At 37.4% G+C, this 19931-nt stretch overlaps 1 protein-coding gene across 1 annotated transcript in view; it reads left to right on the forward strand.

The window, feature by feature from the left end:
- Nucleotides 1-1693: 1693 nt before the first annotated feature.
- The window catches only part of LOC141437598 (kinesin-like protein KIF21A), a 56893-nt gene continuing 38655 nt past the window's right edge, over nt 1694-19931 (forward strand). The window contains 1 exon segment of the mRNA XM_074101035.1: nt 1694-1921. The gene's annotated coding sequence lies outside the window, so the exon portion shown is untranslated.

Raw genomic sequence — 19931 nt, forward strand, 5'->3', positions numbered from 1 at the left:
CGGCGGAACGTAAATAATTAGGACTTCCTCTAGTCCCTGTATTGAATTGTGTACGCCTCGTGATACCAACGCTTGATTCCTGCGGGACAATAAGTCTTTGTAGTTAAAACAATACCCGTCAACGGATTGCAATGCGGGCGCGAAGGGCGTACGACGTTTTCGGAATTTACACGAGAGATGAGAGATTGGTGTGGGGTTGCGATGACCGTCCCGAATAACGTACCTACTTTAAAATATAGAGCGATGGATTTTATAAAGTGAGCGGCAGCACGTGTCAAGCGCTGAAGTTTAGCCTTTGGTTCCCTCTGCGCACCTGGCTGGTGAAGGCTGGTACTTAAGGCTGGTGAACTTTATATCATATTGAACTTGTCCACGTGTTAAAGAAACTGAGTCGCGTACGCAGGGTGGAATCTTTGTGCTACTGATATTTTATTACTTACCCATACTACATACCAGCTTTGCTTAATTTGGGACTAAGACGATTGGTGTCAATTGTCCTGCGGTGGTGTAGGGGTTATAGCACGCAGCACGGATTGCTGTGGACCTGGGTTCGATTCTCAGCGCTGGTCTCTTTTTCTGGTTTTTCTGTGCATCCATGTCTCAGTTTGTATTTTCAATTGTCCTATAATATTTATTTCTTTATCCCATACATTTAAATAAGAAATCTTAGTGAAATTGATTCTGAAAAGCTGTCACCTGGTATACAATTCTGTTTCCTCGACTGTAAACATAAACGTGGCAAGATTTAATGTTTTATTCAAAGGCGTGGTGCTATTGAGATTGATTGAGCCTCTTATCTCACGCCTGCCTATTCAAAGGGTGCGGCCGCGCTCGGGCTTTCTCCAATACCTAAGCTAATTTACCATACAGTTCCTGCAAGTCAAATGTAAATGTAAACCTTTACGATAACAAGTAACGAGGTTAGCCGGGTGCGCAAGTTATCTGACGTCGCGTGTTGCACTTGCAGCGGCGACCGGCGCGTTACTGTTACCACGGCTAACAATGGCTTGACGTGTGCTGCCAGAAAGGAAACGGGCGTATCGAATGAGATGAAAGTAAATTGGCTTTGTGTTCGAGTTTACCTACATGGAAATCAAGACGAGTTACTTTGTGTGCAGTGTCTGAATTGAATGTTATTATGAATTTCTTCGTGCCTGGGTGCTTAGATAAGGACTCAAAAAGCCGTTTTGTATTATTTATTATTATTTATGTCTACTAACGCAGTGGAAAAGTTTAAAATCGTCATTTTCAGCCGACTGCCCGAAGGTTTATTAAATAACTAATACGCGACGAGAGGGTAGATCTTTTTTTAGAAGAGATGAATACAGATGCGGGCACCCGCGCTCTACACAACATGGTCTTAGCTCTTGATATCTTCATAATTTTTTGCCGGATCTTAACATTTCTACTACTGACAAATATATAAATATCATGGGACAGTTAACGATAAATTAGCCTATTCCCGAACAATAGCACCAATGTCTGACACAGCAAAGCATTCATAAACATCTTATTACTAGGGCCAGTAGAATGTGTCAGATATTTTTGCACGCTCCGCTGTGGCACATATAAATGCAGGTGACCGTACACTTATATCACAAAGTAAACATCCAATACTTACTGATTTAATAATAATAGTGATAATTTTTCAGGAATTTACGATAAAATGATAACTCATGTATAATTTATCAGGATACGGCCGCAGACTCCAGGCGAGGTGGTCGAGGGCTGTTCGATCTGCGCACGCGCCGGCGGCGCGGCCGGGGACGGTGGCGTCGCGCTCGGCGCCGAGCGCGCGTTCACGTTCGACTTCGCCTTCGAGCCCAGCGTCGACCAGCAGGATGTCTACGAGACTTGCGTACGGAAGTTGGTGGAGTCTGCGCTGGATGGCTACAACGCGACTGTACTTGCGTATGGGCAGGTTAGTACACTGCAGCGTGATTATCAAAACAAGCGGGTGCAAGATCAGTCTTATTCGCTAATCCTACCGCCAAGCAGCAGTGCTTGAGCTGCGGTATTCCGGCACGTGAAGTCTATATCTTAGCCCTTTAGGCTGGTAACGCATCGGCAATCTTAAGGTGTTGTGTGTGAGTGTCCACGGGTGGTGGTGCCTACTTACCATCAGGTGACTCACTTGCTCGTTTGTTAACCTTTATCGTAAAGAAGAAAAAAGCTGAACTAGGAAAAGTGAGCAATGTCCTAAAATATTGAAATAGGTATAACTTATGCCCGTAGCTTTGCCTTAGTTGATTAAAAAATATTCTAGTTTTCTGGATTGTGGGAATGTCGAAAAAATCCTTATTAGTGCACCTTTAGAACTTCAAGGATAGGCTTGCCAAATATTTAAATCTCTAGCTGCAGTGCAGTGTAGTACAGGATCTATCATTTAGTCAGTAAAAGTTACCTACTTTTTTATAGTCCTAGCTTTGAGACGTTCTGGTTTATCATCATCCCAGCCTATATATGTCCCACTGCTGGGCACAGGCCTCCTCTCAGAACAAGAGGGCTTGGGCCATAGTTCCCACGCGGGCCCAGTGCGGGTGCAGTGTGGAGTGCTGGTTTATGACATCTCATAATAACTCCGTATGGCTTAAGTCAAAAAAGCGTTAGTATGCTTCGTATCAAAAGCGCTAGCGAATACATAGTAGCTAGAGTATTGCAAAACCCCCACGTCACGATGCCCGTAAACAGTGTTAAAAAATAATGTTGACGTATTTCGACCTTTCCGAAACCACAGTAAGCGCAAGTGGGTCATCAAGATCACACAGATAACGAGAAGCCAGGCGGTCTGAAGCCTCTGGCCACTGACCTTTAATGGCTTTAATTCGGCAAACGAGCTGGGTGCGGCTCAAGCTTGTCTAACACAAGTTCGTATCAATTTCGTTGCGCCGATGACACCGGCACGTGCAGTTTTATTACTCAATGACATTACAGTCTTAACGAGATAATTTGAATTATGTTTTATTGACGTGTATAACGGTTTCCGTGGCTCCTCGGGGTACGTACAAGACTTGTATCTCCTTCTACTATGTATCTATCTGTATTCCCCGTCCGGGCAGACATTTCGTCACTACTTTAAAAAAAGTCTTATCCCAAAATGGATAATTTTTATCAGTGCACTTTATGACCATTACGTCAAGGTTCAATTTTGTTGACGTATTGATTTGAGATACGAGATTTTTTCAAAGTAGTGACGATTTGTAGACGACCGACGACGAGGATAGCCAAGTGGTTAGAGAACCTGACTACGAAGCTTGAGATCATCAAAGGTAGTTTCCATGGTCTGATAATGAGCAGTTAGTCTATTGTCAGTAAAGCGGATTTTTAGTCTGTTTTTAATTGCTAATCAAATCCATCTATCCAGTTTTGGGAACTAAATCCATCAAATTCAAATGTCAAACTTTGTTTAAAGCTCGTGTGTACTTTGGTACTTGTAAAATCCCTGTTTGTCATTCATTTTTATTATGCCCTATTTCGAAATTCGATATTAAGGCAAAACCTTTTATGTACGAACAACGGATAACCAGTAATTTGTGCACCGTTTTTCGCCAATTCCGTGTGAATTGTTCTTTAAATTACGGCCGGAACTTTGACCCGAATGCGCTAAGATTGCGACTGAACAATGCTTGCTTGTCGCGTTCGTTATGCAGCCAGGTCAACAACTCCACGTCCACACTAACACCAGGTCTGCATGCAAATTTGCGTTGAATTTTTGAGATATATTTTGGTTTTCCTTTGCGATATTTTTACATAAAGGTATGCCAATTAATTAATTAATGAAAGGGAAAGTTCATGGCAAGCAACCAAGAAAAAGACGCAGATTCGCGGCAGCACAAATATAAACGTCCTACAAAGCCATAAACGCTGACGAAGATCATAGAAAATGAAGAGCGATTGTCCGGAAAATGATTTGTAGCGGTCACGATCCTCAGGATTGAGGATCACGACACAAGAAGCATGTCCTAAAGTATCTCAGAAAATTCTTAAAGAAACATGTGTCGCAACTAGGTATGTGGTCTTCTACGTATATCGTAATTTCTGTTACTGGCTTTATACGTCTATTCAAAGAAAGATTTTCCGCGGCATTAGCGAATTTCTTGCAGATGAAATACACAAGTTTAAATTCTAATACACTAGAACAGGATTTCAGAAAAACAAACCATTTGTATATTGTACTTAAATAAATAGGAATTGTGCGTGCTCTATGAGCTTGGATGGCATTGTCTACGCCTGCGTATAAAGTTACAACAGTCCACCGTGAAGGCTGTGCGGCCGTGACAGCTGACATTAATTGCACAAACAGGTAATTAGTGCTACATAATGAGGTAGGTGCTATAGGTGTTGAGGTGTAACCTTAATGCAATAAGCGAAATTACCTTATGTAGAGTCGATATTGATGCCCAATGGAAGTTATATGGTTAGACCTTCATCTTAACAGAATTGGAAATCTAGTAATGGGTACTAGATATTGCAATTTATTTGAAGACCGCTTACTGTCTACCTAATTTTTATTAGGTATTCGTTTTTATTATTTCACTGTATTGCTTTGTGGTATTCAATAAAGAATATCTGTACTGTATTGCATTGTTACACATATTTTTACTAACATCACGGTTGTAAATTGGTCTAACACGACATTCATATAGTATAGCTACGTTAAATACGTCGATAATATACGACGACTTTGCTCTAATTATTAATATATCAGTACAGCGAAACGACAACTTCGAGATTTTGTTTATATGCGACATAAATCTGTCCCTTATAAGGGGCTCAGAATTCAGAATTGACCACATTGTAGATTGCCATGGAACCCATGTTAATTTATATGAAGTCGTGAGAACGCCGGGCATGCGACATTTCGCGAAGCGAAGTAATCGGTTAAATTTATTGAATGTTAGGCTATAACTTAAAAAGATATATGACTCTTACAATGTAAATAACAAATCATATCAGTCATGATAAGTTGTAGTTTTACCTCAAAGGGTACACATTTCGATACTTTACTTATACCTACCTATACCTACTTACATTATTAAAATATTCCAAGTAACTATAAATATCCCAACCCGCTCTCAGTTTCTAAACATCATTCTGTTTGTCGTTGTCCTTTCATCGTAACACCTTATTCGCCGTACGTAATTCTGAACTATGTGTGAACACAACTGTATAGCAAAGTCCTTCAATAAATGTATATTAACCAAACTTGTGTATGTCGCAGTTAGAAAGTATCGCGTGCCCGCCGCGGCGATTTTGTAGTACAAATTAACTAATTGCACACTTAAAACTTTCAATAAAAATATTAGACGGCGGCTGCCGAGTTGATAGCAATCGAGAATAACCTCAATCGATTGTTAGTGCTTAAAGGAAAGTTGGTGATAGCTGATAGCAGTACGAATCAATGACTTGTGTTGCAAGAATAAGCACCCGATTGTTTGCAAATTTTACAATTTAATTGTAAGAATGATGCACTTTTCACGAAACTAGCTTCGATTTTATTATTTTAATAAGATTGCTACAGTTTTATTTGATACAATTGTACCTAGATTACGTTTTCCTTGCAATTACTAATCTTATAGGAATGCCCTCCATAAACTTAGAAATGGACTAATTGCAATAATTTTGTAATTTCCAATTTCTATTTATGTTTCTTGCCGTGACGTGCCTGGTTTAAGAATACTCGTTAGACAGACCCATCTCTTCCCGTGGGTGTCGTAAAAGTCCGATAAGAGTTCTAATGTGAGAATGAGTAGCAGCGCTCTCCATTGCCAACTATGAACTCCGGACTCCAGCACAGGTGTTATAAAACAAGGGGAAACCATATTCACTATTTTCCCAAGAAAATCGTCACAGGATGTGAACTCAAATGACGACCACTCTAAGAGTATGTAGCGACTTAGAAGATTTATGTTTCATAAATATAAAAGAACTATAGTGTCAATCTTAATGTTGCTTCTCTATTATGCTTTATTTATTTCAATTAAAGTATTCTAGGCACGCTGTAAACTTCCGGAAATTGCCTCTAATTGGGATGAATGCTTGTAATGTCTCTCTGCTTCCGGGTATAGTTCTGTGACGTATTTCCGTAACTAATGCGCCTCTTACTCGGCACTGCAACACTCAGTGCCAGTGCCCGTGGCCAGTGCAGTCACTCTCTCCAAAATAATAATTAGTACTTATTTTTATCCGTTTGATGGCAACCGTCGTGGCAATAAACTTCTAATAAACCTACTTCTAATCAATGTTCTAGAATGTTCTTTCTTTACAAGCTTTTATTTAACTTGCAAAGTTTATTTGTTCGGGTCAAATATAGCAAGTCGAAATTCACCCGCTTCTAGTGATCGAATCGACTTGAAATTTAGTACGGGAGTAGTTAGAATTATGCAAGTACAGTTCACAAAAATTACATTCAACAAAAAAACTTATATTAAAAATGATTTTTACAACATCTTATTGTATACAATCTTAGAACTAAATCACCATATTTCCAGACAGTTCTCGAATAAATTAAGTCCTTGTATTAGTGATATACACATTTTGTATACCAATGAATCCGTTAACGGCGGTTACCTGTCTGTGTTACTCGACTCAGCACTTTTTTAGCAGATCATTAGTCATCCTATCACATTACCAAGGTTAATGCAATAGGTACTTTACAAAAACCCGCGTAGGACTGCTTGACGCAGTTTCTAATAAATAGGATACTTAGGTTTCATTACAACGACCCAAATATTGACTAACGCTATTTCCAAGACAAACCGTCAAACAAACACGTAGATATACTCTAAAAAAGACATGAAAACAATCTTATACCAGCTTAAAGTTGATGCAGGTGTAGATAATTTACGTTCGTAGGATAGTTTTTATCCTGGAAAATTTTATATAGGTAGTTCCCGCGGGAGAAACAAATTCTTGACCGATGAAGCCACGGGTAACATATAATGATATGAATATGACTTAATAGCGAAGCTTTTATGTGCAGCGAATAACGAACATTACAACATATGTATACAAAATATCGTCACAACTTTGAAAAAATCTCGTGTCTCAGATACAACAAATTGACCTTCGAAATAATGTTCGTAAAGTACAATTAGAAAAGTATCAATTTTGAGATACGAGCTTTTTGCAAAGTAGTGACGATATATCGTCACCTCTCCAATTTAATTTGTTTCGCCAATTTCCACCATTCGACTTTAGCGCATAAAGACGTGATCACATTAGCGGTCACGGTCAATTTGCGCCTCCGACGTGCCGCTCGGAACCGGCGCTCATGTAAATGAGCCTTTACTGATGTCCGGGCTGTTGCATGTTGGAATTATGAATACTGCTGGATCTAATTGTAGTTTAGTCAAGAACAAATAACTGGTGGAGTTTTGTGCAAACCCGTTTTCTTTGAAGCTTTCCTTCATTACGACATTTGTTGGGCAAATACATTGATTGTTGGATTATGAGTAGAGTCAACTTAGTACCTAATCGGAATTCGTTTTAACCCCGGGTCACATATTAATACGGAATAATAATAGGATAGAGTCCTAAAAAAGTAGAATATGGGGCTGTTTCACCACCCATTGATTAATTTTATCTGACGGATAAATGTGATGCCGTCTCCGTCTATTCGAACAAAACAAACAGAGACGGCATCACACTATCCGTCAAATAAAATTTAATCAATGGGAAAGGTATGGACAAGTATTTGTTCTTTTGTCAATTAAAGTTAGTCGGTTAAAGTCCCGCGGGCCCCACATCCTAACTTTGTATCACTTCATCTTTGTCACTTTTTGTTCGATTGTCAAAATAAGTTTTTAGTAAAAAAAAAACAAGTTTTTTTTGCTGACTGTGATTTTTGTCGACTGTACCTGCATTGTCACCCAAACTACATGTGCATATCAAATATCAAGTCGATGAAATTAACCGTTGAAGAGTTCCATCCTGCGGAGACGATCCTGGCCGGACTACCAAGATGTCACTACCAGATTATTGTATCGTCACGCAATTCACATAAGTAGCTATGCCAAATATCAAGCCAATCCGACTACTGGAAATTGGTCAAATTTAACTTGCAAGATTTGACTACAGACAGACAGACAGACAATGGGATAGGTGAAACTAAATAACTAACAATGGGCTAAATAGAATAATATTTTTGTCCAGGAAAGTACCCAATCGTCACGTTATTATTTTTGTCTTCGGTTATTTGAAACTGTGCAGCTAGCTTTTTGATCTACATACATACATAGATCGTTCATTGTATGAAGCCGAATATATGATATATCTAAATGATCCCTTAGATCTAGAACGATTAATAACGGCAGATAGATTGCCTTTGTTCAACGTGCGTTGCATTATAACCTTTTGTTCCAGCATCGCCTTTTGTATTTGATTATACACCGCAGTTTTACAAGCAGCATTGTAAAACCAAATATGATGTCAGCCTTCAATGATTTGACGTAAATCAGATAGATTGTGGCTATTAATTTCGCTACTATACATAATGTATACTGAGACGTAACCTTGATTAATTTACATGTTACCTTGGAATTGTATGAAAACTTTATGGTTTTCCATTTAAGGAATAGATTCCTTTTCAACTGGCAATTTGTCTCAATTTTTGATATATGTGGAATTAGAAATGTCTTCTACAAATCTCATCTTTTTTACAAGCAATCGCCAAGCCAATCAAACTATCTTAATGTGAATGAGGCACACGCCAAAAAACATTCATACATAGGTTGTTAAACAACCTCAAAAAATGCAGTAAGTACCTACTCAAATTCCTACACCCACGTTGCTATTAAACTAAAAAGCGTCAATGAAACCTCCGCGAGCTTAACTACAGCTCAGTGTGACGAGGTTCTATGTAGATTAATTAATATATTACGAAGGACCTTGTAGCATTTAGCTGATAATTTGCATGTAACGTCATGATAATAAAAGTCGAGGTGCGCGGGCGTTGGTCCTCGCTCCTAAAGCCTACGCGATTTCTTGGTTATGATTATAGGTAGCTCTCAAGCAATTAGCGGTTATGGTAGGCTTAGTTCTGTCTCGCATTGACTGCAATTTTAATTTGTCCTGCTAAAAATAATAGGTTTTATGGATAGGTACCTACAAATATTTATAGGTATAAGTAGTGTTTTAGTTCCGTGTATCTTTACAATGATGACACCATGTCAGTGATGCCTTGATACCAATGGAATAGGGAATATTACTGCAATTTTATCCCGCCAGAGTGCAGCACTAGCACATACCATATGTTTATGGTTTATGTTTTTTGAGTATCTTAAATGTCCGTAGGATGCCGTAATATCATATTATTTCAATTAATTTTTTGGAAATATAGCTCTATCGCTACTATCGATGTAAATATCATTTATTTTTTTACTCATAAATATATCATGGTTTCTTTAGGTATTAATACTCTTTGGTCATGATCCGTCATGGCGACAAAATATAAAGAGAACTGACGTTGTCATGGCGGTTTGTTTACGGTATGTGCTAGTGTCGCCCCCTGCGCAGAGCTTTGCCTAATATGCATCACTAACTGAAATATTATTATCATTATCACACCTTGTATTCAACATCGGGTTTAGTCCGTAGGCGTCTGGTGAGCAATTCCCAGATGAGTCGGGCATGCTGCCGAGACCGGCTTGGCAGTATTCTATGAGCATTCTCCACCTCACCAGAAAAAAAAAAAAAAAAAAAAACGCCTATATTAGATTCAGGTTCTCATAATCATCATTCGAAGTACTTATGTTTTTTTATAAACAAAGAAAACAAACGAGCAAGGGATGATATTGTTGGAATCTGCCATTTCGAGAATTAGGGGCTGTTTCACCATCCATTGATTAGTGTTAACTGGCGGTTAGGTGTGATGCCGTCTCTATTTGTTTTGTTCGAGTAGACGGAGACGGCATCACATTTAACCGACGGTTAACGCTAATCAATGGATGGTGAAACAGCCCCTTAATAAAATAGAATAATCATTATTATTTACTTCACCATTCATTCTAGGAATAAAGATCACAGTTAAAGTTCAACAACGAAGTTTATGTAACATAACTGCAAATAGAAGTTTGGTACCGTGTACAGGTTATCAGTTAAGTTAACGGCGGATATCCGGTACTTAGCCACTTAACACAACCCTTTGTGGAAGTAAGTGGGATATTGCTAGTACACGCGGCAGTGAGTCATTGTCAGGAGATATGATGTATTAATATTAAAATAAAGGGAATTGATGATATTATATTAAAAAAATATATATCATCGCTACTTTGAAAAAAATCTCGTATCTCAAATCAATATGACAACAAAATTGACCCTTAAAATAATGCTCATAAAGTTCAGTCAGAAAAAATATCGGCTTTGAGGTGCGAGTTTTTTTTAGTAGTCGACACATAGGTTTTTCCGAAGTATTAAACTGTAAATCAGTCATTTATCCGTTAATACTGTGGCGTTTAGTATGAGGCTTTGTACATAGGTTAGAAAGAAATAAGTACCCTAATCAACACGTTCTATTCATCATTCTCCAGAGGGTAGAGACACGTTGTAGATATAAAAGTGCTCCTAGCTTTCCAGCTTTAAAAAATTAAAATACGCACACCCAAGTCTTAAACAAGTTTTTAGGGTTTCATAGCCAAAATGGCAAAAACGGAACCCTTATAGTTTCGCCATGTCTGTCTGTCTGTCTGTACGTCCGCGGCTTTGCTCAGGGACTATCAATGCTAGAAAGCTGTAATTTTGCACGAATATATGTGTAAACCATGCCGACAAAATGGTACAATAAAAAAATTTTAAAAAATGGTTTTTGGTAGAGACGTAATATGGTGTAAAGTTTATAACAACGTTGTAGTGTGGGGTATCGTTGGATAGGTTTTTAAAAATATTAGGGGGTTGCTAAAACGATTTTTCGATTCAGTGATTTGTTCGCAAAATATTCCACTTTAAAGTGCCAATTTTCATTAAAATCGAGCGTCCCCCCCGTCTAAAATCTAAACCGGTGGGTGGAAGAATTTGAAAAAATTCAGGATGGTAGTAAGTATATCAAACTTACAAGGAAAACTATAACGGTTAAGTTTTCTTGAGAATTATTAGTAGTTTAAGAGTAAATAGCAGCCTAAGGTGTAAAATATACCTAAACTTGGAATATTCCGTATAAAATACGAAATCCTTAGAAAAATATTACTTAATTTTTCCGTTATGACTACGAAACCCTATTTCGGGCGTGTCCGACACGCTCTTGGCTTAGAATGCGACGTCCAGATGTGAAATGTCGTTTGCCACAAATGAGTATGTAGGAATGAAGGAAATCATGGTAATTGATATACAAACGTCTAAACACGTTAACATGTTTGGTTAGGTATACGGCCTTGGCCTTGCGCGGCTGGAATATAAAGTGCGAGCTACACTACTAGCTATGATTGTAAGTTGTAAACGGGACGGCAACTCACCGAACACTCAAAGATATAATGCAGATTCAATGGTTTTTTTTAAACAGAAAGTACGCTGTATGGTTTAGGCCACAAAAATTATCTTTATGATGAGTACATACATACATAGTCAAAATACCACAAACGGGACTTATCACGCTATTATTACACAAGTAATATTTACCTCGACGTCTACTCGTGACCACGGCAACTGTAACGTTGCCGAAACGTCGAGGTAAATATTACTTGTGTAATAATAGCGTGATAAGTCCCGTTTGTGGTATTTTGACTATGAGTGAGAATCACGAAAGTTTAAAACGTTATACATACATACATAATCAATACATTGATTCTTTGTTACTTGATTGTCACTAACTAAATAGAAAATGGAGAAAAATAATATTTACTTTTTTGTTGAATTATCAACTACAAGTAAAGCAAACTTTTAGCAATCCTAATAATATTCTAAATACGACAGTTTGTCAGTGTGTCTGTATGATACTCTTTTACGCTAAAACAGCTTGACGAACTTGGATAACATTTGACACTATAACAAACTTTTTATTCCAGAAAGTGACATAGTCTCCACTGGGTAGCGATAAATGATTTCTTTTCAGAAGTCGTCGTGGAAAGCAGCTAAAACTACATATTGATAATATACTTTTATCGCTTAGGATCTTATATCTTCTACTAAATCTCCATCCTAACAGAAACTCTTATGTAAATAAAACTCATGGATGGCCATCAGAAATCGCAAAGAGGATTTTCAATGTTTTTATTAACATACTGATTAATCGTTTAACGGACAAATAGTAATATTAATATTCAAATATATTTTTATAGAAACCTGTAACGTTTGTTTTTAATTACGTATTTGTACGAGAAACGCGATTTGTTCGCTTCCCCTTAAAAGTTATGTTGTATTTATTAATAATCTTTTTAAGGAAACTAGTTTTACTGATTGACAATGTTAATATAAGGCTGTAGATACAATGTGTTGTAGATGTGTTTACTGTTTTTACAAGCTTTTATTTAACTTGCGACCTTTCATATGTATAGGTCGATTCACAAGAGCTGGTACGAATTAATTGAACGAAAGTAATATCACTTGTCTCTGGTGAGAGTTGTTTTGTCTGTCTGAGGGGCGTCCTAATATTTTGTGAACAAGTACATAATACTTCTAATAATGCGATTATCACTATACCTAGTTGATGACCCTTAGGCAGGTAATAAGTTTAGAGAGAAAAATAATAACTTCCGCGAGTAGTTTTATGTAGTCTTATAGATGTTTACGTATATGTTAAGTAAGATGTATAAATACTCGCAAGTGTTGTTTCGATATCAACGTATAATCCCATAGATCACGTCATCTACCAAGCGTTCTTTGTAGCCAGCCTATCGCGATCACGAATAATAAAGACTCATCTTCTTTACATAGTATACCTAATATAAAGTCACTTCCCGCCATTTGTACGCGGATTTAAATGCGGTGTTCACCATAATTTTGATTTTTTCACGAAATGTTGATATGTGATATAATAATATATACTAGCCATGCGTCTCGGCTTCGCGTGGGAATAGTTTTTGCCAAATGAAGCTGAATAGTGTGGAGTTCCTTTGAATAGAGAGCTTTTTGAAAATTGGACCCTTACGAAGCCAGGTCGGGTCGCTAGTTCATCGATAAACGAGATGTCGTGTTCATGTCATTTAATCATACAATCATTGCTTTCATGGTTACATAGGATCTTGAACTAAAATAAAATATTTCCCAGACATGAAACCGTGTAGTAGAGCACTGCAAAAAAACTTACAGCTATTTTTATAATTAATAGTTAAACAAAAATCCGATAATTTATAAATATGAATTTAATTAGTTTACGTATTCTGGAAAAATTCTTGCAATGTGTAGTAACATTTTCCAATGAGGTACGCCTTTAATAATTTATTTAAGTATTTTTCTTTTATATCGTCTTTAATAATTTTGGGTATGTTATTATATATTTTTATACACATAATATAAGATCCTATATTGAACATTTTTAATTTATGAGGGGGTATGGGTATTTTATGTCTTGGTCTTAATTTATTATTCTCTTTGAGCTTTGGAAATAAATGAATATATTTTCTAATGATAAATTGAATATATTGTCTCAATAGCCATGGTGTCTATGACAAAATACAACTCGAGAAAACGTCCTTGTTCGGAGGTGACGAATTATTTAGCAAAATAAAATGCCACTTGACATTAATCACTCGAGAATATGTAAAACCTGTATTGTCCGTCTAACTTGTGTTACGACAGAGCTAACAGATCAAATTTGCATCTAAACAGTTTCACAATTATGCATGAATGCAGTTACACCTACACAGTTGTATTTGGGGCTCAGTTCCGTTTTTAGATAAGTGCCAAACGGTCGAATTGGATTTTGATTGCTAACATCTAGTTTTCTTACTGGCGACTACGTCAGAAGTTCAATTCAACTTAGGTACTGTGTCTTATGAACCTTTTCTTTGCTGTATTGTTGTGTAATCAGCATGATATGTAAGTTAATTAGCAACAGCCAACGATCGCGGTCTGAAAATTTCAGTTATTCTGGCCTATATCATGTTGACACCCAGTTATAAATCTATATTTTTTTGTTTTGTCCTGCTGAACAAAAACAAACAAAGAAATGGTATATTCTTATAATATTTGAAATACACGCTCTGCCATCATGTGTGTACGGTGTATTGTCGCTGTACCTATCCATACCATAGTTATCTTCTGTGTCACAGTAAACGGGAAGCGTACTAGGAAGCTGGGCAGCGCGCGCGCACCGCAACCGATATAGATCAGATGCGCGCCGCCCGCCCTTATACGGACGGCGCTCGCGACGGTTGACCTTACTCCAGTATAACTCATATGCTGACATAATCGCTGCTTAGAGGTGACTGGGGCTGTAAATTAGAGTTGAATATTATGGCGGGTAAACAAGGCGACCGGCTAACATCAGACCGGTACGTCGCTGTACACACATCTCTACTCATTTGACTACCAAAGCCTGAAAGGTTAAAAAATAAGCGTTTAACCTTCTTAGTATATTAAGTCCTAGCTGACTGACTCATCACTGCCGAGCTGAAACTCTTGGATTTAAGGAACTAGAACAGGGTGTCTCAAACTTATGGCTCCACACGTACCCCGTCACGTGTTAAAGTTTCTAGGCGATAGCGACTCCTACCCCCCCCCAAAAAGTAACAAAATTGACTAAAAATATAAAAAATACAAAGACTCCAAAAACCAATCCTAATCATCTTGCTAGTCTTGCATAGTTTTAATGCTAGTTTTAGTCTTAGTTTTTAGGTGGTACATGGAGCCAAAATAAACCTTCTTTCTTTCTTTCTTTCTGTCTTGCAGCCTGGTGGTTTTTGGAGTCACGTAAACTTTGTCACGAACCCCCTACCGTCGAATAGCGAACCCCTAGGGGTTCGCGTACCCCACTTTGAGTAACCCTGAACTAGAATTTTGCATGTTCGCGTATTTAAGTTCCATACTTTGTATAGTAGAGATCTAAGCCGTGGTTGCAAGCTACTTTCTATACTCTTCGCTTCTTAAATTGACATCTTAAATGCCTCATTTACTCGTAGTATCAGCTTATTGACCATTATCATTAGTTATTAGTTCACTAATTACCAAGAAATTTTAGTAATGATCCATTAATTAATTGAGGTAGAGTAAGCAACAAAATATTTATATTTCCTTTTGAAATTCGTAGAAATATTTTATTGTACGTAATTACATACAAAAAGAGTTTTTTTTTGTAAAATATGTATGTATTTGGTATAAAATTTGAACGCAATAGATATAATAATATTAAATTATTGTGTGCTTGTACTGTTGTGTTTCGGCGTGGAGAGTAAGACAGCCGGTGAAATTACTGGCACTTGAGGTATCCCATCTTAGGCCTCTAGGTTGGCAACGCATCTGCAATCCCCCTGGTGTTGCAGGTGTCTATGGGCGGTGGTGATCTCTTACCATCAGGAGACCCACTTGCTCGTTTGCCATCCAGTCAAATAAAAAAAAATGTATTGTTTTACAACATCACGTCGATTTCTACTGCGTAATGAGTTGCGTATAATACATTATTCTACGATCGATATTCTCGTTCACCTACTCGCAATAGTCTGATAAGAGTTATCGATCGATATCAGACGCTACTGTTCTAAGTGTAGATTGTGTTTATTTAGAGTATTCATTGTACAGACGAGTTCATAAACTAGTGAGCAATATTTTGATCAAAAATATCTGAACACGACTCTATTGTTAATGGCGTAGAAGCGTGTTCACATATTTTTAATCAAATTTTTGCTCAGAAATTTACGAACTCGACTATATATAGTCAAGTGCAAAGACATCGACACGGCCAAAGTTACAAAAATATGTATACACGACATTATGCACTTAAAGTTAAGGTTATGTATACATATTTTAGTAGCTTCGGCCGTGACGATATATTTGCACTTGACTGTACTTTACTTACAAGATAACGTTTCCAACTCAAGCCCAGTTTAGACTTGCAAGAAAACCGAGCAAGTTGCTATGTTACATTACGCCACTCGATTGATCACATCCAACTCGCTCGCTTTACAGCCTCACAATGGTGATACATATTGCACGACATTTCTTGCAAGTCTAAATTGGGCTTAGACTATCCGACACGAGGCCTGCTTAAACAAAAACTCTCCAAAATATTTAACCGCCACGCGTCACACCAACAAACCCCAAAATAAATAAACCTAGCTGTCTTTAAATACGCGTCAAATCTCTAGGACCCTTTATCTTCAAACAGCCTTGAATGACCCCCAAATCAGGTTAATGTCGAATAACATAACATGTTAATATGTACACGGACACTTATCTAAAGCTAATCTACTATCATATTGTTTAAATTTGTTATCTGAAGATGGCTTATCGGGCAAAATATGTATGGCGTTAAAGAAAAACTTAGTACTATTAGGGTCTGAGTGTGCGCAACGGATTTTTATATCAACGCAATGGTAGAAATGACGTAGATAAGTAAGTTTTTCATGTATCATGCCCTGTTACTGTAGACCAGTAAACAATACGATTTATGTAGGTATGGGATACTCTGAATACATATTTTAAAGTATAAATTCAAAATGCTGTAAATTTACCGACTGTTATAATGTTAACATTTTAAATGTGTTAATACTCGTATCATTTACACGAATACAGTCAACAGCAAATTTGACAGAGCATTTTTGTCAGTTAGTTTCAAAATGAGGTCTTTACACATTTTTAGTCACCTAGGCTGGGTTGCTATAAGTTACATATTTGATTCTTCCTGGCTTCATACCCTTTTTGGATAATGCGGTTACTAAGCAGGATATCGATGTTGAAACAAAAACCTTTCCTTTGATGCATATGACTTGGTTACCGTTAATTCCACCGGCTTCCTTGCCAACCGCCGCAGTAATTGACTGACATGTTTACTGAGGCTCAGCTAACGGAGTCTCGTTCCTGGTCTTCCTTATTTGCAGACTGCATACATTTGAGTCACTAACGAGTAGTACATCCTATTTGTGCAGTGTCATTAGCGTTTTTCTTCTCCAGTCATGTTCTAGAACTAGGATAAACATTGGAAATAATCATTACATTAAGTAATGCGCTTAATTTTTACGGACAGAAATGCGTACCGGGGATCTATTTTTTAAATTGCATCACTCGTAAAAACCATTAAAAAGTGATGAAAATTTCTTTGGACATATGTAGTTAGTATGGAATATCTAACTAGGGTTATTTTTCAAGATGGGTTTGGGAACTGAGTTGCAATGCATGGTAGAGTCGACACCCAAATCCTTCCCAGTACCAAACACAAATCACACAAACCCATCTATCACCACCACCACCACACAACATGCGACGAATGACGCGTTTCGAACTCAACCAGAGCTCATCTTCAGAGTGACACAACCGTACACCATGCTACCAGTTGTTACCAGTTGTTGTTGGTAGATGGGTTTGTGTGATTTGTGTGTGTTCTTACAGTGTGGAGGTGGAGGAACTGCATGAACACGCATATTTTGCATAAGCTTAGCTATCGTAAGGTCGCGGGTGAGCAAGGAAATTCTTTTAGTTCATTGATATGGATCTCCGCAAAGTAACGCCTGATTCAATAAATTATTACAAACCCACCCTTTAATTACTCACCTAGCGTTAAAAATTAGTAGTTAGATATCTTGCTGCATCTCTAAGCCAATGGAAAAACAAAGTACTGTACGCAGTGCAATTTTCCATATTTTTCACGTTTTTATTAGTCTAGACAATACGTGTAATGTGCAGCGCTGCACCCTTCATACTAAACAATGCATTGTCACTCGCAATTCCGCACACGAGCTGAGAAAGTTTGTTGGAAATTGAATTTCGTCTCACGTTGTTGATGTTATAGCAGCTTAACGCGGAACATTTTGTCATTAGATACTTATAATGTCATTTAATTCAGAGCTTACAATTCAGAAAATTTTCGATATCTGGATGAAATAAACTCTCTGAAAATTTACCACTCGGACAATCTCTTCTTAGATGCTTGCTTAATACGTAATACGCAACTGTAATAAAATTTACATAACACATTTTGCCTCGCAACCCGCTATTCTAAGGTTCGCGCAGATGACATCAGAACAAACACTATGGTCGTGCGCATGTACTGGCGACTCTATGCTGACTCTATGATGAGCGAAAAGCGATTTTTTTACACCTACATTAAGTATACACGCTTTTCAACTTCCCTAATTTGGAACAGGGTTATGTTCAGAGATGTACTTAAAATCAGCACCCTGTCAGTAAAGAACTCCTATGGGAGCTCTAACTCAACAAAAGCTGAGTACATCCCTTTTGTAACAGCATTTCAAATTAGTGAAGACTATGAATTTTTATACTGTCTTTTGTAACTTTTTTGATTTGTCCATGTTAATAAATTATTTGGTATTTTTACTTTATACGGTAAACAAAAAAATAAAAAAATAACATAAATTGGACCGACTACAAAACCCTTGAAAATATTTTCTAGGTAAGTAGGTAGGTACGTACTAGCTCGAAGTCGGTGACTCGGCACGAGCCAGCAGGAGTGGGACAATTCACAATAGTCGTACCTCTAGTACGTAGTACGTAGTCTAGTCTACCTCACCTACATACTATGGGTTTCAATCCCTGGCTGGGTCGTGTGAGTCACCGACTTCGAGCTAGTACGTACCTACTTACCTAGAAAAATATTTCAAGGGTTTTTAGTCGGTTCCAATTTGTTATTTTTTATTTTTTGGAGTCGGTTTTACCTTTTTGTTAAAATTTTTTCTTTATTTCTCACTTTTTAGTGATTCGTAGCCAAGAACATCTCACAACGATTCCATTAAGCCCAAACACGCCTTAGTTACGTTGTTTTATAACAGAGTTCCGTTGCCTACCTTCTGGCTTCAGCATCAGATCAGTTCGAAAGAATCATTAACTTAAAGCTTCTTTTAGTCGCTTATCTAGGTAAGTATATTAATCATGATAATTTTAATTTAACCCGTGAAATACTTGTTATTGATAGTAGTAGTTCCGTTGGTCATCTAGTCTTCATCATCAGTTCCACTTCACTAAATATGATTTTCAAAAGCAAATGCACGAGTTACTGTAAATATATCCAAACCATAGGTGTCCCTGCAATATTGAAGAGTTCCCTCGATTTCCTTAAGATCCGATCATCAGATCCTAATTTGCTGCTTATGGGACCTAATTGAAAGCATTCCTAGAAGAAACTCAAAAAAATTTTTTCAAATCGGTCATAAATGACGGAGTTCTGAGGTAACAAACATTAAAAAAAAAAAAATACAACCGAATTGATAACTCCTCTTTTTTTTTGAAGTCGGTTAAAAATAGGATATATATGAAACTTACGTACAGCGATCGTTGACATATTTGTTTCAATGCTGTATTCTGAGGCTTCTTGCTCTTACTAGGGAAAGATTGTACCATACAAGATAAGAATATCTTATCATTTCGTGTCCAAAAGTGTGAATCACGACAAATTTGACAAGGGCAAATGTTTGAACAAGTGAAGCGCCGTGTTGTGCTATGATATCAACCAGACGTTACAACAATGGCATTTATTCCAAATAAAATAATTGGCTCTTTGTTGAAGCGTAAACATTGATGTGTAAACATTTACCCTAAACAGTGCTTGCTTTAATGCCAAACCAACTTTACGTCACAAAATCTTCTATATCAAGTACAGTGCTTGGACGTGGTGACGTTTGCACGAAGATGCTTTCTTTTTTTTCATTAGCTTTATATTATGGGACTTTAATCTCAAAATACAAATTAAAAACCCCGAAGAAAAGATTCCAAACACCAACATTCACGACGAACTGTTAAAAGTGAAGTTTTGCAAGCTAGCCGCGTTAGTTCGGTTTTTTGCAACGTTAGTCAAGATCTTTGTCGCACTGTAATATAAAGCGTCTTGCTGATTT

This window comes from Choristoneura fumiferana, chromosome 18 (genome assembly GCF_025370935.1).
Source record: "Choristoneura fumiferana chromosome 18, NRCan_CFum_1, whole genome shotgun sequence".
NCBI classification, from domain to species: Eukaryota; Metazoa; Arthropoda; class Insecta; order Lepidoptera; family Tortricidae; genus Choristoneura; species Choristoneura fumiferana.